Source organism: Scyliorhinus torazame, chromosome 10, assembly GCF_047496885.1.
Source record: "Scyliorhinus torazame isolate Kashiwa2021f chromosome 10, sScyTor2.1, whole genome shotgun sequence".
NCBI classification, from domain to species: domain Eukaryota; kingdom Metazoa; phylum Chordata; class Chondrichthyes; order Carcharhiniformes; family Scyliorhinidae; genus Scyliorhinus; species Scyliorhinus torazame.
Window position 1 is genome coordinate 94,363,516 of NC_092716.1, and position 23,607 is coordinate 94,387,122.

General features: G+C 48.3%; 2 long non-coding RNA genes across 2 annotated transcripts in view; both read right to left on the reverse strand.

Moving 5' to 3' along the window:
* The window catches only part of LOC140384845 (uncharacterized), a 113,067-nt gene extending 95,320 nt beyond the window's left edge, over positions 1 to 17,747 (reverse strand). The window contains exon 1 of the long non-coding RNA XR_011933168.1: positions 17,705 to 17,747. This is a non-coding gene — a long non-coding RNA (uncharacterized lncRNA). The remainder of the gene's footprint in view (positions 1 to 17,704) is intronic.
* Positions 1 to 23,607, reverse strand: part of LOC140384846 (uncharacterized) — a 409,015-nt gene that overhangs the window by 250,288 nt on the left and 135,120 nt on the right. The window lies entirely within an intron of this gene.

Consider the following 23,607-nt stretch of genomic DNA (forward strand, 5'->3'; position numbering starts at 1 on the left):
GACATCTTTAACCTGTCCCTATTCCACTCCGAGGTCCCACCTACTTCAAGAAGACCACCATCATACCGGTACCAAAGAAGAACAGGCAACATGTCTCAATGACTACCGTCCGGTGGCCCTGGCTTCAGTCGTAATGATGTTGCTTCGAGAGGTTAATCATGAAGCGCATCACCTCCATACTTCCAGAATGCCTTGATTCACTGCAATTCGCATACCGTTGCAACTGGTCCACATCAGACACCATTTCCCTGGCCCTACACCCATCCCTAGGGCATCTTGACAACAAGGACTCCTACATCAGACTCCTATTTATTGACTACAGCTCCGCCTTCAACACCATAATCCCAGCCAAGCTCATATCAAAGCTCCAAAACCTAGGACTTGGCTCCCCACTCTGCAACTGAATCCTCGATTTTCTGACCAACAGACCACAATCAGTAAGAATGAACAACACCTCCTCCACAATAGTCCTCAATACCGGGGCCCCGCAAGGCTGCTTACTTAGCCCCCTACTCTACACCCTGTACACACACGACTGCATGGCAAAATTTGGTTCCAACTCCATCTACAAGTTTGCTGACGATACGACCATAGTGGGCCGGATCTCGAATAACGACGAGTCAGAATACAGGAGGGAGATAGAGAACCTAGTGGAGTGGTGTAGCGACAACATTCTCTCCCTCAATGCCAGCAAAACTAAAGAGCTGGTCACTGACTTCAGGAAGCAAAGTACTGTACACACCCCTGTCGCATCAACGGGGCTGAGGTGGTGATGGTTAGCAGTTCCAAATTCCTGGGGGTACACATCTCCAAAAATCTGTCCTGGTCCACCCACGTCGACGCTACCACTAAGAAAGCACAACAGCGCCTATACTTCCTCAGGAAACTAAGGAAATTCGGCATGTCCACATTAACACTTACCAACTTTTACAGATGCACCATAGAAAGCATCCTATCTGGCTGCATCACAGCCTGGTATGACAACTGCTCGACCCAGGACCACAAGAAACTTCAGAGAGTCGTGAACACAGCCCAGTCCATCACACGAACCTGCCTCCCATCCATTGACTCCATCTACACCTCCCGCTGCCTGGGGAAAGCGGGCAGCATAATCAAAGATCCCTCCCACCCGGCTTACTCACTCTCCCAACTTCTTCCATCGGGCAGGAGATACAAAAGTCCGAGAACATGCACGAACTGACTCAAAAACAGCTTCTTCCCTGCTGTTACCAGACTCCTAAATGACCCTCTTCTGGACTGACCTCATTAACACTACACCCTGTATGCTTAATCCGATGCCGGTGCTTATGTAGTTACATTGTATATTTTGTGTTGCCCTATTATGTATTTTCTTTTATTCCTTTTTCTTCCCATTTCATAAGAACATAAGAACTAGGAGCAGGAGTAGGCCATCTGGCCCCTCGAGCCTGCTCCACCATTCAATGAGATCATGGCTGATCTTTTGTGGACTCAGCTCCACTTTCCGGCGAGAACACCATAACCCTTAATCCCTTTATTCTTCAAAAAACTATCTATCTTTATCTTAAAAACATTTAATGAAGGAGCCTCTACTGCTTCACTGGGCAAGGAATTCCATAGATTCACAACCCTTTGGGTGAAGAGGTTCCTCCTAAACTCAGTCCTAAATCTACTTCCCCTTATTTTGAGGCTATGCCCCCTAGTTCTGCTTTCACCCGCCAGTGGAAACAACCTGCCCGCATCTATCCTATCTATTCCCTTCATAATCTTATATGTTTCTATAAGATCCCCCCTCATCCTTCTAAATTCCAACGAGTACAGTCCCAGTCTACTCAACCTCTCCTCGTAATCCAACCCCTTCAGCTCTGGGATTAACCTAGTGAATCTCCTCTGCACACCCTCCAGTGCCAGAACGTCCTTTCTCAAGTAAGGAGACCAAAACTGAACACAATACTCCAGGTGTGGCCTCACTAACACCTTATACAATTGCAGCAGAACCTCCCTAGTCTTAAACTCCATCCCTCTAGCAATGAAGGACAAAATTCCATTTGCCTTCTTAATCACCTGTTGCACCTGAAAACCAACTTTCTGTGACTCATGCACTAGCACACCCAGGTCTCTCTGCACAGCAGCATGTTTTAATATTTTATCATTTAAATAATAATCCCTTTTGCTGTTATTCCTACCAAAATGGATAACCTCACATTTGTCAACATTGTATTCCATCTGCCAGACCCTAGCCCATTCACTTAGCCTATCCAAACAAATCCCTCTGCAGACTTCCAGTATCCTCTGCACTTTTTGCTTTACCACTTATCTTAGTGTCGTCTGCAAACTTGGACACATTGCCCTTGGTCCCCAACTCCAAATCATCTATGTAAATTGTGAACAGTTGTGGGCCCAACACTGATCCCTGAGGGACACCACTAGCTACTGATTGCCAACCAGAGAAACACCCATTAATCCCCACTCTTTGCTTTCTATTAATTAACCAATCCTCTATCCATGCTACTACTTTCCCCTTAATGCTATGCATCTTTATCTTATGCAACAACCTTTTGTGTGGCATCTTGTCAAAGGCTTTCTGGAAATCCAGATATACCACATCCATTGGCTCCCCGTTATCTACCGCACTGTTAATGTCCTCAAAAAATTCCACTAAATTAGTTAGGCACGACCTGCCCTTTATGAACCCATGCTGCGTCTGTCCAATGGGACAATTTCCATTCAGATGCTTCGCTATTTCTTCCTTGATGATAGATTCCAGCATCTTCCCTACTACCGAAGTTAAGCTCACTGGCCTATAATTACCCGCTTTCTGCCTACCTCCTTTTTTAAACAGTGGTGTCACGTTTGCTAATTTCCAATCCGCCGGGACCACCCCAGAGTCTAGTGAATTTTGGTAAATTATCACTAGTGCATTTGCAATTTCCCTAGCCATCTCTTTTAGCACTCTGGGATGCATTCCATCAAGTCCAGGAGACTTGTCTACCTTTAGCCCCATTAGCTTGCCCATCACTACCTCCTTGGTGATAACAATCCTCTCAAGGTCCTCACCTGTCATAGCCTCATTTCCATCAGTCACTGGCATGTTATTTGTGTCTTCCACTGTGAAGACCGACCCAAAAAACCTGTTCAGTTCCTCAGCCATTTCCTCATCTCCCATTATTAAATCTCCCTTCTCATCCTCTAAAGGACCAATATTTACCTTAGCCACTCTTTTTTGTTTCCTTAATGATCTGTTGAGCTGTTCGCAGAAAAATACTTTTCACTGTACCTTGGTACCCGTGACAATAAACAAATCCAATCCAATCCATCCGGCCAGTGGCTTTCCGAGGGTTGACCTTCGAGAAGGTTGCTCTGACGTCTGCAATGGTGATCTGAGATACAAATTCATCCGAGGCTTCTGGGGTGGAGGGCTTGCTCTCACTGACCTCTTGTTCAAAGCGTGCATAGAATGTGTTGAGCTCATCAGGGAGGGGTGCGTTGGAGCCAGTGATTCTACATGCCTTCATCTTGCAGCCCGTTATGTCTTGCAAACTTTTCCATAGTCGGCGGGGGTCCGTGTGGCTAGCCTGAGACTCGAGCTTGGTCCGGTACTGTCTTTTGGCATCTTTGATGGATTTCCTTAGATCATATCTGGCTTTCTTGTATAGGTCAGGGTCGCCTGACTTGAATGCCTCAGACCTAGACTTCAGCAAGCAGTGGTGTAGCCATGTAAAATGGCTGCGTTCCGATTAATCTGGCCAAAACCCAGTTTAAAATGGCTAAACCGAAAGACTGCTGGGAAAAGCAGCCAAGAAGACACAAGCAGGCAGCTGCAGACAGGTTTGCAGCTTCAGCTCTGGGAACGTAGCCCAGATCGATACTCAGGGCTATCAACAGCCCATCAACCCAGGTATCATTCAGGACTGTTTACACCTAATCTACTCAGACATCCACAGTTAAATCGGCTATCCCCGGGAACAATTGCAACATATTAGCAATTGAATATCGGGCCAGACCTATCGGCGCCTGCAATGGCCGAAACAAAGACAGGTGAGCGACCACCCCCCGATCAAGGAATCGCCTCACCATTGGACACATCGACCCCAGAGACTGGGGACAGAATCCAATCACTTGGGTCAAGGGCCGCCCCGGGAGGCGTGAAGCCCCTGGGCCCTATAAAAGTAAAGGTCCAAGTTCAGATCTCTCTCTCTCTCATCTTCGCCTGCTCGAGACCTTCGCAAGACCAGCCACCGGTACCGTAAGTTTGAATCCAACGATCGCTATCCGGTAGAGACACCTAGCCACCGACCTGTAGCAGCCTTTTGAATCCCGCGGGCCAGATTTGATTGGACAAGCCATTCGTTTCCCTGACCTGGTGGGCTCTTCCTAAGTTAAGTATTGGCCAGTAGTGATAGGTTTATTATATAAATAGTAGTTTTAGGGTATTAATATTGCTTGTTGTATATAATAAATGACCGTTGTTTTAATCCTTACTAAGCGGTGTGCTGTGTTATTAATCATAACCTGAACTTGAACCACGTGGCGGTATCATAAAGATACCTGGCAACTCATGAGCAAAGGTGACCTAAACAGAGCAAATGGACTAAATCTAAAAAGAGCAACAATGGATATCCCTGTTCATCCAGGGTTTCCGGTTGGGAAACACGCGGATTTGTTTCTTTGGCACACAGTCTTCTACACACTTACTAATGAAGTTAGTTACTGTAGTGGCGTACTCGTTCAGGCTGGTCGCAGAGTCTTTAAATACTGACCAGTCCACTGACTCTAAGCAGTCCCGTAGGAGATCATCCGATTCCTCAGACCAACAGTGCACAACTTTCTTTGACGCATTCTCACGCTTCAGTTTTTGCTTATAGGCCGGGAGCAGGAGCACAGCCTTGTGATCAGATTTGCCAAAGTGTGGGCGGGCGATAGAGCGGCAGGCATGTTTGATATTTGTGTAGCAGTGGTCCAGGATGTTTGGGCCTCTGGTGGAACAGGTGACGTGTTGGTGGTAATTTGGTAGTATGCTCTTGAGCTTGGCCTTATTGAAGTCCCCAGCAACAATGAACAAGGCTTCGGGATGTTTCGTTTCAAGGCTATTTGTGGTGGTGAATATTTTGTCCAGTGCGATTTTCACGTTCGTAGGGGATGGGATGTAAACTGCCGGCAGGATAAGGGAGCTGAACTCCCACGGAAGGTAGTAGGGGCAGCATTTTAGCGTCAGGTATTCTAGGTCTGGGGAGCAAAAACTCGCCAGTGTTGCTACATGTAGGCAGCAGGAGATGTTGATTAGGAGGCAGATCCCCACCTCCTTGAGAGTTGCCTGAGGCCGCCGTATGGTCCATTCGGTGGATTGAGAAGCCCTCTGGTTGTAGGGCACAGTCTGGTGAAGCAGGAGTGAGCCATGTCTCCGTGAAACAGAGCACACAGCAGTCCCTCAGTTCTCTTTGAAAAGTGACTTTAGTGACTTCATAACTTTAGAAAGTACTTTCTCAACAGTACGTCACTGCAAATGAAGTCCTTGGGGAAATGAATGTAACTTGGGGAAACACAGTAGTCAATCTGCACAGAGCGATGATGCAAATGACATTGGTGTTGGTCGCAGGACAAATATTGTCCAAAGCACTAAGAGAGCTGGTTTGGTCTTCTTCAAATGTTGCCATTTGATCTTTTCCATCTTGGAGGATGGAACCTTTTTTTAAACTGGCTCCTGAAAGTCAACGCAACGAACAAGGTTTCAATCCCTGTGGCTACATTGAAGTGCCAGCCCAGATTAGGTGTTTAAGTCTCTGGCGTCTGGTTGGAACCAATACAATTCTGACTGTAAAATGAGACTGTACCACTGAATTAGAATTTAGTTAATCATGGAATTATAGGATTTCTTTGATTCTTACTTCACTTCTCAAACTTAGTCTATCCTATATCCTCATTTCTTTGATTTCCTTCAACAATGAATTCTATTGCTTGACAACTCTTACTTCAGTTCCACAGTTTCTGATTCATTCTCTCTCAAACAACAATCCTTTGGTTGATTAAGTCAGCCTTTGTTCAATCACAGCAACCTTGGACACAACACAGCTGGTAGATGCCAGGGGAGTCCTTCACCAGGCTTCTGGACAGCTGTTGAGCCTCGCAAGATCTAATTAGATTGTGGGCTGGACCCACTTCTGCACAGTTCAGTGAGTTTGAGAACCCACTTAACTACACCAATGCCGGATTTAACCGTTTCCCGGCATCTATTGGCCTGCCCAGGGAAACCCCAGTTGGGCGCCAATTAGTACTGGTCCACGCAAATCTGGACCAGGCAGAACGGCGGTTGGGGGATCTCCCAGGCCATTGGAGGCCCCTGGATGGTCAAGGTCAGGGCAGGGAGGCCCACTGGCTGTTCCACAAGCAATCGGACAGCTTGGCACTGCCAGGCTGGCACTGTGGCACAGCCACCCTGGCACTGCCAATGTGCCTGGGTGGCACTGCCAGGTGGCAATGCCAGGGTGCCTGGATGCCAGGGTGGCTCTGCCAAGGGTCAGGGCTTGAGGGGGGCCATGCCCATGAAAGGAGGGGGTAATAATGGTGGTGGTGTGAAGGGCAGGAATGGAGGGGCCTCCAGAAGTTTGGGGGATGAAGAGTGGGTGTCCTGGAAGGGGGGACCTGAAAAGGGGCATTGGAAGGCCTGAAAAGGGGGTGCCTTCAGTGACCCCATAATAGGGTGTCCTCACTTGGGGGGGTGGGGTAATGGACATGTTTGGGTGTGACATTGCCTGTGTGTGGGGGTGGGGGGGGGGGGGGGGGGGATGGTGCGGGGGGGCAGGCGTGTGGGGGACCCTCAAGATCACTTTGAGACCGGTGCACCCTTTCAAAATGTTGTCCCGATCTCTGAGGAGCTGATCTGGCCAGCAAGTTCAGGTCCCAGTAATTAAAAAAATTTGAAGTGTGGACTAACCCCGAGAGAAATTCCCAAGGCCTGGAAAAGTGACAACGGGCGTGACCTAACCAAATTGGAGCAGAGTCCCCGGACTAACGCGATTAGCCGGTGTTCCCAGGTATTCGCTGCGCCGAGAAACACCACACTACCTATCGGGACTCTGGTTCAATTTGGGGCCTCAGCGGGGAACTCACTGACGAGATCGCACTTAGTCCCTTTGCCTGCACTGAGGATACCGCTCGCTGGAACTCCTCAGTGCAGGAGATCAGGAGACTATTTTTAACTGGAGTGCTGATCTCTCAACCCTCCTGACCCCTGAACCTCTCAAAGCCCTAGTTCACCTATAAGGCGGTTCTCGGGGCTCCCACGCATCCCACGCAAATGCGCAGCGCACCCCTGGGCCCAATCCACAGCATGGGAAAATGTCAATCTGGCACCCTGGCAGTCCCCATGCCAACTGGCACTGCCAGAGTGCCCAGGTGGCACCAGGGATGCCAGGGTGTCAATCTGGCAGTGCCAAGATGCCGGCAGAGTGCCAGGGTGCCACCCGGTCCTGCACCCGACCATCCGGGTGTCTCCAATAGCCTTGAAGACCTCCCAGGTACCGTTCTGATGATCCATGTTTGCGTGGGGCAGTACTAAACGGCTCCCTGCGAGGTCTCCCAGGCGGGCTAGAGGGCCCCTGCTGAATTTGGAGTCCGGGTTCTGAGATCCAGATCGCTCAGCCCGGCAACGCGTGGAGCCCGAATTTGGACTCACGGTCGATTCACGTCAGGTGCAACGGGGTTGCTGAATTTCGCCCTCAGTCTTGCAATCTGCCTACACTCAGCAGATAAATGTGCTTCATCCTCTGGGTCTGAAGGGGCCCACACTGTTCCTTGCTCATTAGGATGATGCAACTCCCTTTGCTGAGCCTGACTCTGACATCGCCCTTTTCCCCACCTTTCCTCCTGCCTGTGCGTGGTGATGAAAGCTACGTTAAATGCACCATCCATCTTCCTCACATTCTCCTCTGCTGTAAAAACATGAGTGAGTGTCAGCCTCCAATGCTCCTCTTCTTGTTACTGTCTAGTGAGTGACTGCTTTCCAGGGGTTAGTTTCAACACAGGCATTTCATCACAACAAAGTTCCTTGCAGCACTATGACAGTGCTGAAGATCACAGGAGACACTCGCCTCCAGCACATCCAGTGGCCTTCTGTAGTTTGTCCAACAGCTCACTTGGTTTTGCATTTGTTGTTGCTCTGGGGAATTTCCACAATTCAGCCAATCTTAATTCATTCCATCAAGTTACATCAAGGTTCATTGAGTGGACAGGTCAGAAGCAGGCCATTCAGCCCAACCAGTCAATGCCAGTGTTTATATAAATCCCCTCCCACCTCCTTCATTTAACCCTATCAGCATAACCGTCTATTTCTTTCTCTCTGTGTTATTTATCTCAATTATTCCTTGTGGGAACGAGTTCCACATTCTTTGCATCTGAATTCCTTTTTGGATTTTCTGGCTCTAATATTGGACACATCCACAAGAGGAAACTGGGGCCAGATTTTCATTACCAAGGTGGGTAGCACAATTTGCAACATTTTCCAACTTGGCACATTCACTGCAATTTAAAGGACCTCATGAGACCAGTCTGCGCCCCAGAAGTAGATTGTAGGTGACCTTGGAGGTAGACGAGAGTCAAGCTGGGTGAGTGTTGAGGTGGGCCGCTTAGAAGGCTTGCCTTCATTCCCTAGGACTTTGTTCCAGTTGTTTTAGAAACTGTTAGGCCCTCTAGTCCTCACCCATCTCACTCCCTCACTCCTCACACACCCATCACTCATAGCTACTCCGAGCTAACTCATCCCGGGCGGCACGGTAGCACAGTGGTTAACACTGTTGCTTCTCAGCGTCAGGGTCCCGGGTTCGATTCCCGGCTTGGGTCACTGTCTGTGCAGAGTCTGCATGTTCTCCCCGTGTCTGCATGGTTTCGTCCGGGTACTTTGGTTTCTTCCCACAGTCCAAAGATGTGCGGGTTATGTGGATTGGTCATGCTAAATTGCCCCATAGTGTCCAAACGTTAGGTGGGGTTGCTGGGTTACGGGGATAGGGTGGGGGTGTGGGCTTACGTGGGGTGCTCTTTCAAGGGCTGGTGCAGACTCGCTAAGCCAAATGGCCTCCTTCTGCACTGTAAATTCAATGAAGCTGGTGAATGGCCCTTGAAAATATCAACAGAATCCTCTGAAGCTCTAATGATCTCCAGGCCATGGGTTCCTCCTTCCTGATGGCAGTTTAAATCTGGAGCCAAATCAAGAGGATGTTTTGATGTGTAGGAGTCGCAGTGTAGCAAGCTGGGTTAAGCATCCAATCATATTGATAATTCTCACAGGCAGAAACAAGGTAGTGAAAAGTTGTTCCGTTTCAATTTAATATTTTAGGTAGCCAAATAAAAGATTATGCTTGCATTGCAACAGAAGCTAAAATATTGCAAACAATCCATAACAAAAATATTATTTTTTAAATGTGCCTGGTACCATCACTGAAGTATTAGCTCACTTACAGGTCCAGGGGTTCCACTTGCCCTTGTTAACATCCACATGATTCCCAGCCTTGTTCAATTTCAGCTCCTTCCTCTCTCATGTCTCAATCCTTTGGTTCAAACTGTCAGCATTTTAAAATCAAAGCAATCTTACTTCTGAATCAGAAGCTTGTGGGTTCAAACCTCAAAACAAAATTTAAGGCAATCAAACTCGGCTGACATTTCAGTGCCAGACTGAGGGAATGATGCAGATGCTCTACTTCATATCAGAAATTAATCTAACATCCCGTCCGCCCTCAGGTGAACATAAAAGTTGGCTCTAGTTGAGGATGAGCAAAAGTATCCAATCTAACATTTATCCCACATTCAACATCATTGAAACAGATTATCAAATCATTCAACTAATTTCATTAATGGTTCCTAACTGCACAAAAGCTGGTTGCCTTGTTCAACAGTGAGTAAATATCAAAAGGTGGCACTGCCAAGCTGCCTGTCTGACACCAACAGTGATAGGGTGCACCCTGCCCAGAGAGCAAACACCTGGGCGCCTCCGATCTCCTAGGAGACCCCCACGAGTTCCATTCTGTCTGGACCCCATTTGTGGAGACCAGCAATGAATGGCGCTGGCCGAGGTCTCCGAGGTGAAGGTGTCAGATCCCAATGCCTCGGGTACATCAGGAAAAAGCATATTAGAGTGAGATTCGTGGCAGGATTAACCAACAGCCCTGTCGTCTGTTTTTCGGCGGGGGAGGCATCCGCCCGCGCGATCTACCGGTCCCGTTGTTGGCATTGGCATTTAGCTCGGAGTAGCTATGATTTCCCATTGACAGCACCCCTCGTTGCCGGGAAAGTTTCTGCAAAAAAATCCAAACTATTAAAGATAACTTTGAAGAAGACGAAAGAAAACAAAATGTTTCTACTAATCTTGCAAGCTACTGGCATCTGGTAAAACTTGCATGCCCAGGTCTACAGCTTTGGATTACTGGTAACAAGTATGAGAATTTTAGGGTGTGTAAGCAACAGTTCAAACTTTATGTTGCAGCCCTTGGTCTGCAGGCACAGCTTGATGAGAGGGGTATCGCATTGCAGCTCACTGTAGCAGATCCCCAAGCAATTGAAATTTTCAACATGTTTGCTTTCGAAAGCAAGGCAGACAGCAAGAACTTTAACAAAGTTCTCAAGCAGTTCGATCGGCATTGCTCTCCGAAACAAAAATGAAACCTCCGATCGCTATATATTTGTACACCCACCCAAAACGCGAGGCATTTGATAGCTTCCTCACCGACTTGCGGCTGAAGATGCAGCCATGCAATTTTAGTACCCTCCAGTCATCAATGATGCGCAATCAGATGGTTTTTGGGATCCCCAATGATAAGGTGCGTCAGAGGCTTCTAAGTGAAACAGAGCTTAAACTCAAAAATGCAATCGAAATATGTCACGATAGCAAGTGTTATGGGCCAGGGCTTCGAAACTCCAAAATGTATTATGAAGCTCACCTGACCTATAACTTTTATTTTGAATTTGGCTCGGATGAGCACAAGAGACTTCACTTCAGGTGTGATTCATCAGATTTTCGAGGCGCTTTTATCAAAACAAAGTTTATTCTAAGAATGTAGTTAACATATATAAACCACAGCAAGAATTTGTTATCAATTACAAACATAAAGAAAACAGAACAGCTCAAGTAATCTATGTATATAACTCTTAATGAATCCCCCTTAATAGCTGTTCCAATTCAATACAAAATCCAATAAACCAAAACCCCTTTTAAGGTTGTGGCCCAGCACACTGTATTCTCACTTGAATGGGACTGGTCCTTTCCCTGAGATCCTGATCCAGTTCCAACCAGCAGATTCAAAACTTCTTCCGGAAAGCATCTCTATCTTTAAAGTTACCAACGCAGTTTGCCACACCCAATGTGTTTTCAGTTCCCTGGATCAGCTTTTAAAATGAAAACAGGGTAACACTGCTTCTCATCTGCAGTCCCAGCAACAAACCGAAACTAAAACCCAAGAACCTAACCCCCTCTCACCTGACAGCCACAGCCCAGCTCCACCCACAGATGACATCACTGAAGCCATGCTACAAGTCATGTGGTAAGACCAAACCTTTCTTAAAAGACACTCACATGACACCTCCCCCCCCCCCCAAGAAAAAAATAATCCATCAACTTCAAAGATAGTTTCATTTTTCAAACCTTTTCACTTGCCCATTACTAACACTTGACAATAAACATATGTACATTTTATAAAATCAAAACAGGCAAATGTTTACAGTAATATAGTCCATTTCAGTTCATGTCTTCCACCATCGAACCTTCTCTTTATCACATTCGTGACAAAGCATTGGCTATCACGTTTTACCGTCCTGCCACATGTATAAGTCTTAAATTAAATGGCTGTAATAATGGACTCCATCGATACAGTCTGGCATTTTTATTCTTGAATTTCTCCAAAAACGTCAACAGATTCTGATCAGTATATATAATTGTCTCAGTCAGATTGCTGCTAACATAAATGTTAAAATGTTGCAAAGCCAGCACCATGCTCAAAGTCTCCTTTTCAATTATCGAATGCTTCCTCTGGTGGTCATTTAATTTTTTGAAAAAATACCCAATAGGCCGCTCTATTCCTTCATTGTCTTCTTGCAAAAGCACGGCACCTATGCCCACATTACTTGCATCGATAGCCACCTTGAATGGTTTTGTGTAATTTAGGGTGGCCAACACAGGAGCAGTGGTTAACACAGCCATCAGGCCATCAAATGCCTGTTGACTCCGCCATCCACTGAAATTTGCTACGCTTCTTCAGCAAGTCCATCAGTGGAGCAACCACACTGCTAAAATTCGGCACAAATGTATGGTAAAAACCACTCAGGCCAAGAAATCTCGTTTCCCTTCAGGTCAAAGGTATTGGGAACTCCAATAACTTTTGTTTTCACATCCCGTGGGACCATTTGTCCATGTCCAATTGTATGGCCCAGGAAAGTGACTTAGGCTTTTCCAAACTCACTTTTGGCTAGGTTTACCACCAAACTCGCCTCCTGAAGTCAATCGAATAACTCCATCAGATGCTTCAAATGTTCTTTCCATGCCTGACTAAAAATCACCAGATCATCTATGTGCACCGCACAATTGGGTAATCCTGAAACAACTTTGTTAGTTAACCATTGAAATGTGGCTGGTGCGTTTTTCATGCTAAATGGCATAACTTTGAATTGGTATAAACCATTTGGAGTCACAAAAGCTGACATCTCCTTCACCCATTCGGATAAAGGTTCTTGCGAGTAACCTTTGAGTAAATCCAGTTTGGAGATAAAAGTTGATTGTCCCATCTTCTCAATGCAGTCCGTCAGCTGTGGGATAGGATAAGGATCTGTTCTGGTAGCTGCATTAACTTTTCTATTGTCCACACACAATCATTGGGTACCATCCGGTTTTGGTACCATCACTATGGGTAAGCTCCACTCGCTGCAACCCACTTCAATTATGCCATTTTCAAGCATACTTTCAATTTCCTTTTGACCCTGTCCTGCCGGATGGGCGGGGCTTTGGATAATGGTAAAGGTGGATAGAAGGGGCGGGCGGTGAGGTGAGAGGCCCTCAATCAGAATGGTGACGGGGGATGTGCGTGGGTTGGTGGGACCGGTGAAGAGTGCGATAGTTTTCTCACATTTAAAGAATTTAGAAGCTGATGTGGTGATGCTAGTGGAGGTCCACTAGAGGGTGAATGACCAGGTAAGGCTTAGGAAGGATGGGTGGGCGAGGTGATTAATTCAGGGTTTAACAGTAGGGTGCGCGTGATGGCGATTTTGGTGGGCAAGCTGGTGAGCTTTCTAATGGAGAATGTCATTACAGATCAGGGGAGTAGGTATGTGATTGTAACGGGTGCCGAGGAGGGGAGATTGATAGCGCTGGTTAGCATATATGCCCCCAGTTGGGATGACGCGGGGTTCAGGAAGGAAATCCTGGCTGCCATTCCAAATCTGGATACTCATGATTTGATTTTGGGGGGGATTGGAATACAGTGCTGGAACCGAGGGTGGACAGGTCCCAGCCATGCTCGCTGACCCCGTCGGGGGAGGTGGGGGGGGTGAGGGGTGAAAGTGCTGGCTGGGTTTATGAGGGAGTTGGGGGGGTTGGCCCATAGGGGTTTCTGGACCTGAGGGACTGGGAGCATTACTGTCTTCGCCAGTGCACAAAGTGTTCTCGAGGGTTGATTTTTTTGTGGTGGGGAAGGCGCTGTTAGCTGGAGTTAAGACGGCAGAGTATTCGGCAATTGTGATTCCGGATCACATAGAAGATAGGAGCAGGATGAGGCCATTTGGCCCTTCGAGCCTGCTCTGCCATTTATCACAATAATTGTTGATGATCCAACTTAATAGCCGAATCCTGTTTTCTCCCCATAGCCTTTGATCCCATTCTCCTCAACGCTCCTCATTGGATGGAAATGGTCCTGGCGAAGGGGTTAGAACATAGAACATAGAAAATACAGTGCAGAAGAAGGCCATTCGGCCCATCGAGTCTGCACCGACCCACTTAAGCCCTCACTTCCACCCTATCCCCGTAACCCAATAACCCCTCCTTGTCTTTTTTGGTCACTAAGGGCAATTTATCATGGCCAATTCACCTAACTTGCACGTCTTTGGACTGTGGAAGGAAACCGGAGCACTGGGAGGAAACCCACGCAGACATGGGGAGAACGTGCAGACTCTGCAAAGACAGTGTCCTAATGGGGAATCAAATCTGGGACCCTGGCGCTGTGAAGCCACAATGCTATCCACTTGTGCTACCGTGCTGCCCATGGATGGCTCAGTAGTTGAGGTGGAGGCTGGATGTGGGTTGTTGACAGAGCAGAGTTTTGGGGGAAGGTAATCGAGGAGCAGTGGGGTTCAACTGTAATGGGGTGGTCTCGCCGTCGGTGGTTTGGGAGGCTTTGAAGGCAGTGATGAGGGAGAGCTGATCTTGTTTAAGGCTAAGGTGGATCAGGAGGAGAGGGCGGAACACCAACGATTGATCAAAGAGATTCTGGAGGTGGACGGGAGGTATGCAGGGGACCCAGACCCGGGGCTCTTGAAGGGGAAGGAGTTCCAGGCGAGGTTTGATCAGCTGTTTGATCTGCGGTGTGAGGGCTGAGTAGGGCGAAGGAGCTGACTATGAGTACGGGAAGACAGCAGGTATGTTGGCAGGTCAGCTTCATAGACAAGCGGTAGCGAGGGAGATGGTTCTGGATAGGGCAGGTGAACTGGTGGTGGCCCCGGAGCAGATTAACAAGGTGTTTGAGGAGTTTTACACGGACTTGTGTAAGTCGGAGCCACCGGAGGATGAGCGGGCGATGAGGGGGTTTCTGGGAGGTTGGAGTCCCCAAAGGTGGGTGAAATGGAGAAGGTGGAGTTGGAGGAAGCGGTGGGGACAGGAGAGGTGTAGGCGGCAATTGGGAAGATGCAGACAGGGAAGGTGGCGGTGTGGGATGGTTTCCTGGTGGAATTCTACAAGAAATTTAAGAATATGCTCGTACTGTTGTTGATGGAAATGTGTGAGGCCGCGATGGTCAGGGGGGGTCTTGCCGAAAACAATGGGGCAGGCCTCCATTTCATTGCTGCTTAAGAACGATAAGGGTCTGGTGGAGTGTGGGTTGTACAGGCCCATATCTCCGCTGAATGTAGAAGCCAAGATATTGGTAAAAGTGTTAACGCTAAGGTTGGAGGTATGCCTACCAATGTCCCATGTTCCCCCTTCTATTTGCATCACAGTCAGAGCCCTTGGCCAATGCGCTGAGGACCTCAAGAGCTGTGGAACGGGATAGTTGAGAGGGAATGCAAGGGGCTGGACTCCTCAGTGGGGGACATAATGGGATTGCTTCAAAGATTTGCGGCGTTTTCAGGGTATAAGTTGTACTTGGGGAAAAGTGAGTACTTTGTGGTTTCTGCGCCAGGGGTGGGGGGGGGGGGGGGGGTTGCCATTCCATGTGGCAGCTTCTCATTTTATGTATCTGAGGGTGCAGGTGGCTCGGGATTGGGCAGGTCTTCGGAAGTTGAATTTTTGAAGCATGGTGGGGAGGGCGAAGGCAGATTTGTTGAGGTGGGATAAGCTTCCTCTGCCGCTGGCAGGCCGGGTGCAGGCAGTGAAGATGAACATTTTGCCGTGGTTTTTGTTTCTATTTCAGTGCCTGCCGGCCTTTTTGTGGATAGGCTGACTTTTTCTTTTGTTTGGGCAGGGAAGGATCAGGAAGGTGGTACTGCAGACGGAACGGCTGTCGAGGGGGGAAGTTAGGCCTATTTGATGTATTATTACTGGGCGGCGAATGCGGAGATGGTACGGGGTTGGAATAGGGAGGTGGAGGCTTTGTGGGTAAGGATGGAGGCGGGTTCGTGTAGGGGATCGGGGTTGTGGGCACTGGCACTGCTTCCGTTAGCTCCAGGGAGGTATTTGGGTAGTCCTTTGGTGGCTGCCACGCTGAAGATTTGGAGGCAATTCTGGCAGAATTTTAGATTGGAAGCTGGGGTCAAAGGTAATGCCATTCAGAGGGAATCACGGATTTGAACCGGGAAGGATGGATGTGAAGTTCTGGGGATGGAAGGATAGAGAGATCAGGGAGGTAAAGGATCTGTTTCTGGGAGGACAGTTTGCGAGCTTGGAGGATTGAATACGAAGTTTGGACTGGCGCGGGAGGAAAGTTTCCGCTACATGCAGGTGCGGGACTTTGCGAAGAAGGTTTTTCTGATAAGGCCCACCTCCTCATTGTTGGCTGACATGCTGTCAATGTGGGGGTTGGGGGTGGGTGTTGGAGAGGGGATCATCTCGGCAATTTATGGGAGGATTCTGGAGGAGGATAAGGTGTCCATGGATGGGATTAAGGCTAAGTGGAAAGGAGGTGACATTGGAGGAGGGACTGTGGTGCGAGGCGCTGCGGAGGGTGAATGCCTCGACCTCGTGTGTGAGGCTGGGGCTGATACAGCTGAAGGGTGTTGGATGAGTGCAGCTCCAACAACGCTCAAGAAGCTCAACACCATCCAGGACAATCCGCTTAATTTCTCCCCTTTCCACAAACATTCAAACCCTCCACCACCAATGAACAGTGACAGCCATGTGTACCATCTGCAAGATGTACTGCAGTAACTCACCAAGGTTCCTCAGACGACCACTACCATCTAGAAGGACAAGAGCAGCAAATACCTGGGAACCCCACCACCTGGAGGTTCCCCTCCAAGTTACTCACCATCTTGACTTGGAAATATATTGCCATTCCTTTACTGTTGCTGGGGCAACATCCTGGATCTCCCTTCCTAATTGCACAGTGGGGTTACCTCAAGAACTGCAGCGGTTCAAGAAGGCAACTCACCACCACCTTTTGAAGGGTATCTAGGGATGGGCAATAAATGCTGACTTAACCAGCAACGCCCATATCCCGTTAACGAATGAAAACAAATGTTGTGCACAGGGCGCATCTGACACGGTCAAGGATGAGTCGGCTGTTTGAGGGGGTAGAGGACAACTGCGAGCAGTGTGGGACGGACCCTACTAATCATGTGCAAATGTTTTTGTCTTGAATGAAGTTTGAAAGGTTCTGGAGGTCAGTCTTCAGCACCATGTGTAACCCGATCCCTTGGAGCTGAATGAGAATTTGGGGTGTCGGACTGGCCAAAGTTGCAGACAAGTGTGGGGGCAGATGTTTTAGTCCTAGCCTCACTGATTGCTCGCAGGCGGGTCCTGTTGGGGTGGAGATCAGCTTCTCACCCTCTGCTTCGATGTGGTGCGGTCCTATTGGAGGTCCTAACCCTGGAGAAGATTAAACCGACCCTAAGCGGGGTGAGTGTGGGTTCCACAAGAGTTGGGGTTTGTTTATTTTGAATTTTGGAGAGTTGGTTACTGTTGGCTATTAAAGGAGGGGAGTGGGGGTGGGGGGGCGGGAGGGGAGAGAGGTCGTATTGGGTGTGGGGTTTAATATGTTGGGTGTGGGTTTTTTGTAAAATGTAAAATGTTGAACATTTGAATAAAAATACTTTAGAAAACTAATTTTAAAATCATTCAAATCATTCCATTAATGGTTCCTAACTGCATAAAAGCTAGCTGCCTTGTTAACGGTAAGTAAACATCAAAAGTACAGTATCTGTTATGTAGGTTGGGAAATCCTGAGGCTGAGAAAAATGCTTTTCAATGCACAATTTCTCTCTTCCTCTCTCTTCTTGTGCAATAATTGTCACATCTTTTTATCTTTCTGCTGTATCCAGCCAATAATGTGAAGGAACTAAAAGAGAGCAGAGATTCCTAATAATGTATGAAAATCAGATCACTCACTGTTGTCATAAACGTCTTGACAAAGGTTTTCACATTTTTCTTCTGTAGAGATAAAAATAAATACCTGTAAATATTGGAAATAATTATTTTGATCAGTCTCTCTCCTATTTTTAGTTCTTGTGATTGTGATGCAAATCAGCGTGTTCTGTCTTGAGATGTTTGTGCAGCTGCTGTGTCCTGAAAACAATTGCTGCTTTTATTTCACTTGTGTATGTTGGGTATTTAAAAGGCTGCGGCTTTCTGTTTTCCAAGTTCTGCTGCACTAAAGAAGGCAAAAGTTATGAGAAACTAATCACCGTTTAACTGAAATTGCATTGCTTCTGGCACATTTCTACTAACTTGCATTTTCATAGCGCCAATTGTAGCACAGTCAGAGGCCATTCGGCCCAGAGAGTATATTCCGGCTCTCCGTGAAGCAATCCACTCAGTCCCATTCCTCCCACTCCATCTCTGTCGCTGCAAGTTTGTTTCCTTTAAGTCCCATCTAGTTTCCATTTCAAATAATTGATCACGTCTGTTTCCACCACCCTGATGGGCAGCGCGTTTCAGGTCATTACTGCTCGCTGCGTAGAAAAAGCTCTTCCTTCTATTTGCTCTGCATTTGTTGCCGAAAACATTTAATCTGTGTTCCTTAGATCTTGTAACATTAGTTAGCGGGCATAGATTTTCCTTGTCAACCTTATCTAAACCTGTTGTGATTTTGTACCTCTAACAACTCTCCCCATTTGGTATTTTCCATCAAGGAGGATGGAACCTCGGGCTGGATCCTCTGCACCCCGACGCCAAAATCGTGCCAACACCAGGTCGGAGAATCTATTTCCCCACACGGAATCGGGACCGGCACCAGTTCCCCGATTCTCCGGGCCCCGAAAAGCGGCGTACTCTCTACCTGCGGCCATTGCTGGAGACCCGCCCCGCCATTCAGGGGGATGGGACCCAGATTAGGAAGTTAGAGGTCAGTAAAGGGGCAGCAACTAGAGCCAGTAAGGTACTAGATAATAAACTCAATGTGACTAAGGGGAAGAGTAGACAGGGAAGAGATGATGAACGCAAAGGGACAGGTGGTCTGAGGTGCATTTGTTTTAATGCGAGAAGTGTAGCAGGTAAGGCAGATGAACTTAGGGTTTGGATTAGTTCCTGGGAATATGATGTTATTGGTATTACTTAGACTAGGTTGAGGGAAGGGCAAGAGTGGCAACTAAATATCCCAGTGTATAGATGCTTCAGGAGGGATAGAGAGGGAGGAAAAAGGGTTGGAGGAGTTGCATTACTGGTCAGAGATGATAACACAGCTGTGATTAAGGAGGGCATGATGGAGGATTCGAGCACTGAGGCAATATGGGTATAGCTAAGAAATAGGAAGGGTGCAGTAACATTGTTGGGACTTTATTACAGGCCTCCCAAAAGTGAGCGTGAAGGAGAGGTACAAATATGTAGACAGATTATAGAATAATGTAGGAGCAATAGGGTGGTCATGATGGGAGATTTTAACTTCCCCAACATTGAATGGGACTCATGTAGTGTTGGAGGCGTAGTTGGAGCAGAATTTGTAAGGAGCATCCAGGAGAGTTTTTTAGAGCAGTATGTAAATAGTCCAACTCGGGAAGGGGCCATACTGGGCCTGGTATTGGGGAATGATCCCGGCCAGGTGGTTAAAGTTTCAGTCGGTGATTACTTTGGGAATAGCGATCACAATTCCGTAAGTTTTAGAATACTCATGGACAAAGACGAGAGTGGTCCTAAAGGAAGAGTGCTAAATTGGGGAAAGGCCAAGTATAACAAAATTCGGCAGGAGCTAGGGAATGTGGATTGGGAGCAGCTCTTTAAGGGTAAATCCACATTTGAAACGTGGGAGTCTTTTAAGGAAAGGTTGATTAGAGTGCAGGACAGACATGTCCCTGTGAAAATGGGGGATAGAAATGGCAAGATTAGGGAACCATGGATGACGGGTGGAATTGTGAGACTAGATAAGATGAAAAAGAAAGCATACATAATATTTAGGCGACTTAAAACTGATGAAGCTTAGGAGGAATATCTGGAAAGTAGGACAAATCTCAAACGCGCAATAAAGAGGACTAAAAGGGGTCATGAATTATCTTTGGCGAACAGTGTTAAGGAAAATCCCAAAGCCTTTTCTTCGTATATAAGGAGCAAGAGGGTAACTGGAGAAAGGATTGGCCCACTCAAAGACAAAAGAGGGAATTTATGCATGGAGTCAGAGGAAATGGAAGTACTCATCAAAGTCCTTCTTCATGAGTACTTTGCATTTGTATTCACCAAGGACATGACGGATGTTGAGGTTAGGGATGGATTTTTAAATACTCTAGGTCAAGTCGGCATAAGGAAGGGGGAAGTTTTGGGTATTCTAAAAGGCATTAAGGTGGACAAGTCCCCAGGTCCGGATGGGATCTATCCCAGGTTCCTGAGGGAAGCGAGGGACAAAATAGCTGGGGCCTTAACAGATATCTTTGCAGCATCCTTGAGCACGGGTGAGGTCCCGGACGACTGGAGAATTGCTAACATTGTCCCTTTGTTTAAGAAAGGTAGCAGGGATAATCCAGGGAATTATAGACCTGTGAGCTTGACGTCAGTGGTAGGCAAACTGTTGGAGAAGATACTGAGGGATAGGATCTATTCACATTTGGAAGAAAATAGACTTATCAGTGATAGGCAGCATGGTTTTGTGCAGGGAAGGTCATGTCTTACAAACCTAATAGAATTCTTTGAGGAAATGACAAAGTTAATTGATGAGGGAAGGGCTGTAGATGTCATACACATGGACTTCAGTAAGGCGTTTGATAAAGTTTTCCATGGCAGGTTGATGGAAAAAGTGAAGTCGCATGGGGTTCAGGGTGTACTGGCGAGATGGATAAAGAACTGGCTGGGCAACAGGAGACAGAGAGTAGTGGTGGAAGGGAGTGCCTCAAAATGGAGATAGGTGACTAGTGGTGTTCCACAGGGATCTGTGCTCGGACCACTGTTGTTTGTGATATACATAAATGAACTGGACAAAGGTATAGGTGGTCTGATTAGCAAGTTTGCAGATGATACTAAGATTGGTGGAGTTGCAGATAGCGAGGGGGACTGTCAGAGAATACAGCAAAATATAGATAGATTGGAGAGTTGGGCAGAGAAATGGCAGATGGAGTTCAATCCAGGCAAATGTGAGGTGATGCATTTTTGGAAGATCCAATTCAAGTGCGGACTATACGGTCAATGGAAGAGTCCTGGGGAAAATTGATGCACAGAGAGATCAAGGAGTTCAGGTCCATTGTACCCTGAAGGTGGCAACGCAGGTCGATAGAGTGGTCAAGAAGGCATACAACATGCTTGCCTTCATCGGACGGGGTATTGAGTACAAGAGTCAGCAGGTCATGTTACAGTTGTATAGGACTTTGGTTAGGCCACATTTGGAATACTGCGTGCAGTTCTGGTCGCCACATTACCAGAAGGATGTGGATGCTTTAGCGAGGGTGCAGAGGAGGTTCACCAGGATGTTGCCTGGTACGGAGGGTGCTAGCTATGAAGAAAGGTTGAGTAGATTAGGATTGTTTTTGTTGGAAAGACGGAGGTTGAGGGGGGACCTGATTGAGGTCTACAAAATTATGGGAGGTATGGACAGGGTGGATAGCAACAAGCTTTTTCCAAGAGTGGGGGTGTCAATTACAAGGGGTCACGATTTCAAAGTGAGACGTGGAAAGTTTAAGGGAGATGTGCGTGGAAATTTTTTTTACGCAGAGTGTGGTGGGTGCCTGGAACGCTTTGCCAGCGGAGGTGGTAGAGACGGGCATGATAGCATCATTTCAGATGCATCTAGACAGATATATGAACAGAAGGAAGTAGATCCTTGGAAAATAGTGACAGGTTTAGGTAAAGCATCTGGATCGGCGCAGGCTGGGAGGGCCGAAGGGCCTGTTCCTGTGCTGTAATTTTCTTTGTTCTTTGTTCTTCTATTCTCCACCCGGCTGAAGTCCCGACGGCATGGATCCAACATGGCCCTGCCGGTCAGGATACTAGCATGGCGGCTGCGGACGGAGGGCAGGGGTGCCTTATACGCGGCTGAGCAATGTTTGGGTGGGCGGTCAAGGTCGGGCGCGCGGCCGATCAGGGGGTCTATTTTTATTGTCCAGCTCAGCGGCCTGAGTCCGCCATGGAGCTCGGCGCGGCCGCTGGAGACCTCCGCCGTGCACATGCGTGGCTTCCGCCCCTTATCTGCAGCAAAAGCTGCTAGTTTTACGCCAGGTCACTGCTAGCAGACTAGGAATATGTAGCCCTTTCAGTTTTACTGGCGTGAAAGTCCACAGTTTATACAACGTGCACTCAAGAGCCTGCGTGGACCAGTTGGCAGAGGTGTTCTCGGACATCTTTAACCTGTCCCTATTCCACTCCGAGGTCCCACCTACTTCAAGAAGACCACCATCATACCGGTACCAAAGAAGGACGGGCAACATGTCTCAATGACTACCGTCCGGTGGCCCTGACTTCAGTCGTAATGATGTTGCTTCGAGAGGTTAATCATGAAGCGCATCACCTCCATACTTCCAGAACGCCTTGATCCACTGCAATTCGCATACCGTTGCAACTGGTCCACATCAGACGCCATTTCCCTGGCCCTACACCCATCCCTAGAGCATCTTGACAACAAGGACTCCTACATCAGACTCCTATTTATTGACTACAGCTCCGCCTTCAACACCATAATCCCAGTCAAGCTCATATCAAAGCTCCAAAACCTAGGACTTGGCCCCCCACTCTGCAACTGAATCCTCGATTTTCTGACCAACAGACCACAATCAGTAAGAATGAACAACAACACCTCCACAATAGTCCTCAACACCGGCGCCCCGCAAGGCTGCGTACTTAGCCCCCTAGTCTACTCCCTGTACACACACGACTGCGTGGCACAATTTGGTTCCAACTCCATCTACAAGTTTGCTGACGATATGACCATAGTGGGCCGGATCTCGAATAACGACGAGTCAGAATACAGGAGGGAGATAGAGAACCTAGTGGAGTGGTGTAGCGACAACAATCTCTCCCTCAATGCCAGCAAAACTAAAGAGCTGGGGCGAAATTCTCCGGAAACGGCGCGATGTCCGCCGACTGGCGCCCAAAACGGCGCAAATCAGACGGGCAGCGCGCCGCCCCAAAGGTGCGGAATGCTCCGCATCTTTGGGGGCCGAGCCCCAACTTTAAGGGGCTAGGTCGGCGCCGAACGAATTTCCGCCCCGCCAGCTGGCGGAAAAGGCCTTTGGTGCCCCGCCAGCTGACGCGGAAATGACATCTCCGGGCGGCGCATGCGCGGGAGCGTCAGCGGCCGCTGACAGCATTCCCACGCATGCGCAGTGGAGGGAGTCTCTTCTGCCTCTGCCATGGTGGAGACCGTGGCGGAGGAGGAAGGGAAAGAGTGCCCCCACGGCACAGGCCCGCCCGCGGATCGGTGGGCCCCGATCGAGGGCCAGGCCACCGTGGGGGCACCCCCCGTGGCCAGATCGCCCCGCGCCCCCCCCAGGACCCCTGAGCCCGCCCGCGCCGCCTTGTCCCACCGGTAAGGTAGGTGGTCTCATCTACGCCGGTGGGACAGGCATTTTAGCGGCGGGACTTCGGCCCATTCGGTCCGGAGAATCGCGCGAGGGTGCCCGCCAACCGGCGTGGCGCGATTCCCGTCCCCGCCGAATCTCCGGTGCCGGAGACTTCGGCAACCGGCGGGGGCGGGATTCACGCCAGCCCCCGGCGATTCTCCGACCACCGGTGGGGGTGGTCGGAGAATCTCGCCCCATGTCATTGACTTCAGGAAGCAAAGCACTGTACACACCCCTGTCAGCATCAACTTGGCCGAGGTGGTGATGGTTAGCAGTTTCAAATTCCTAGGGGTGCACATCTCCAAAACTCTGTCCTGGTCC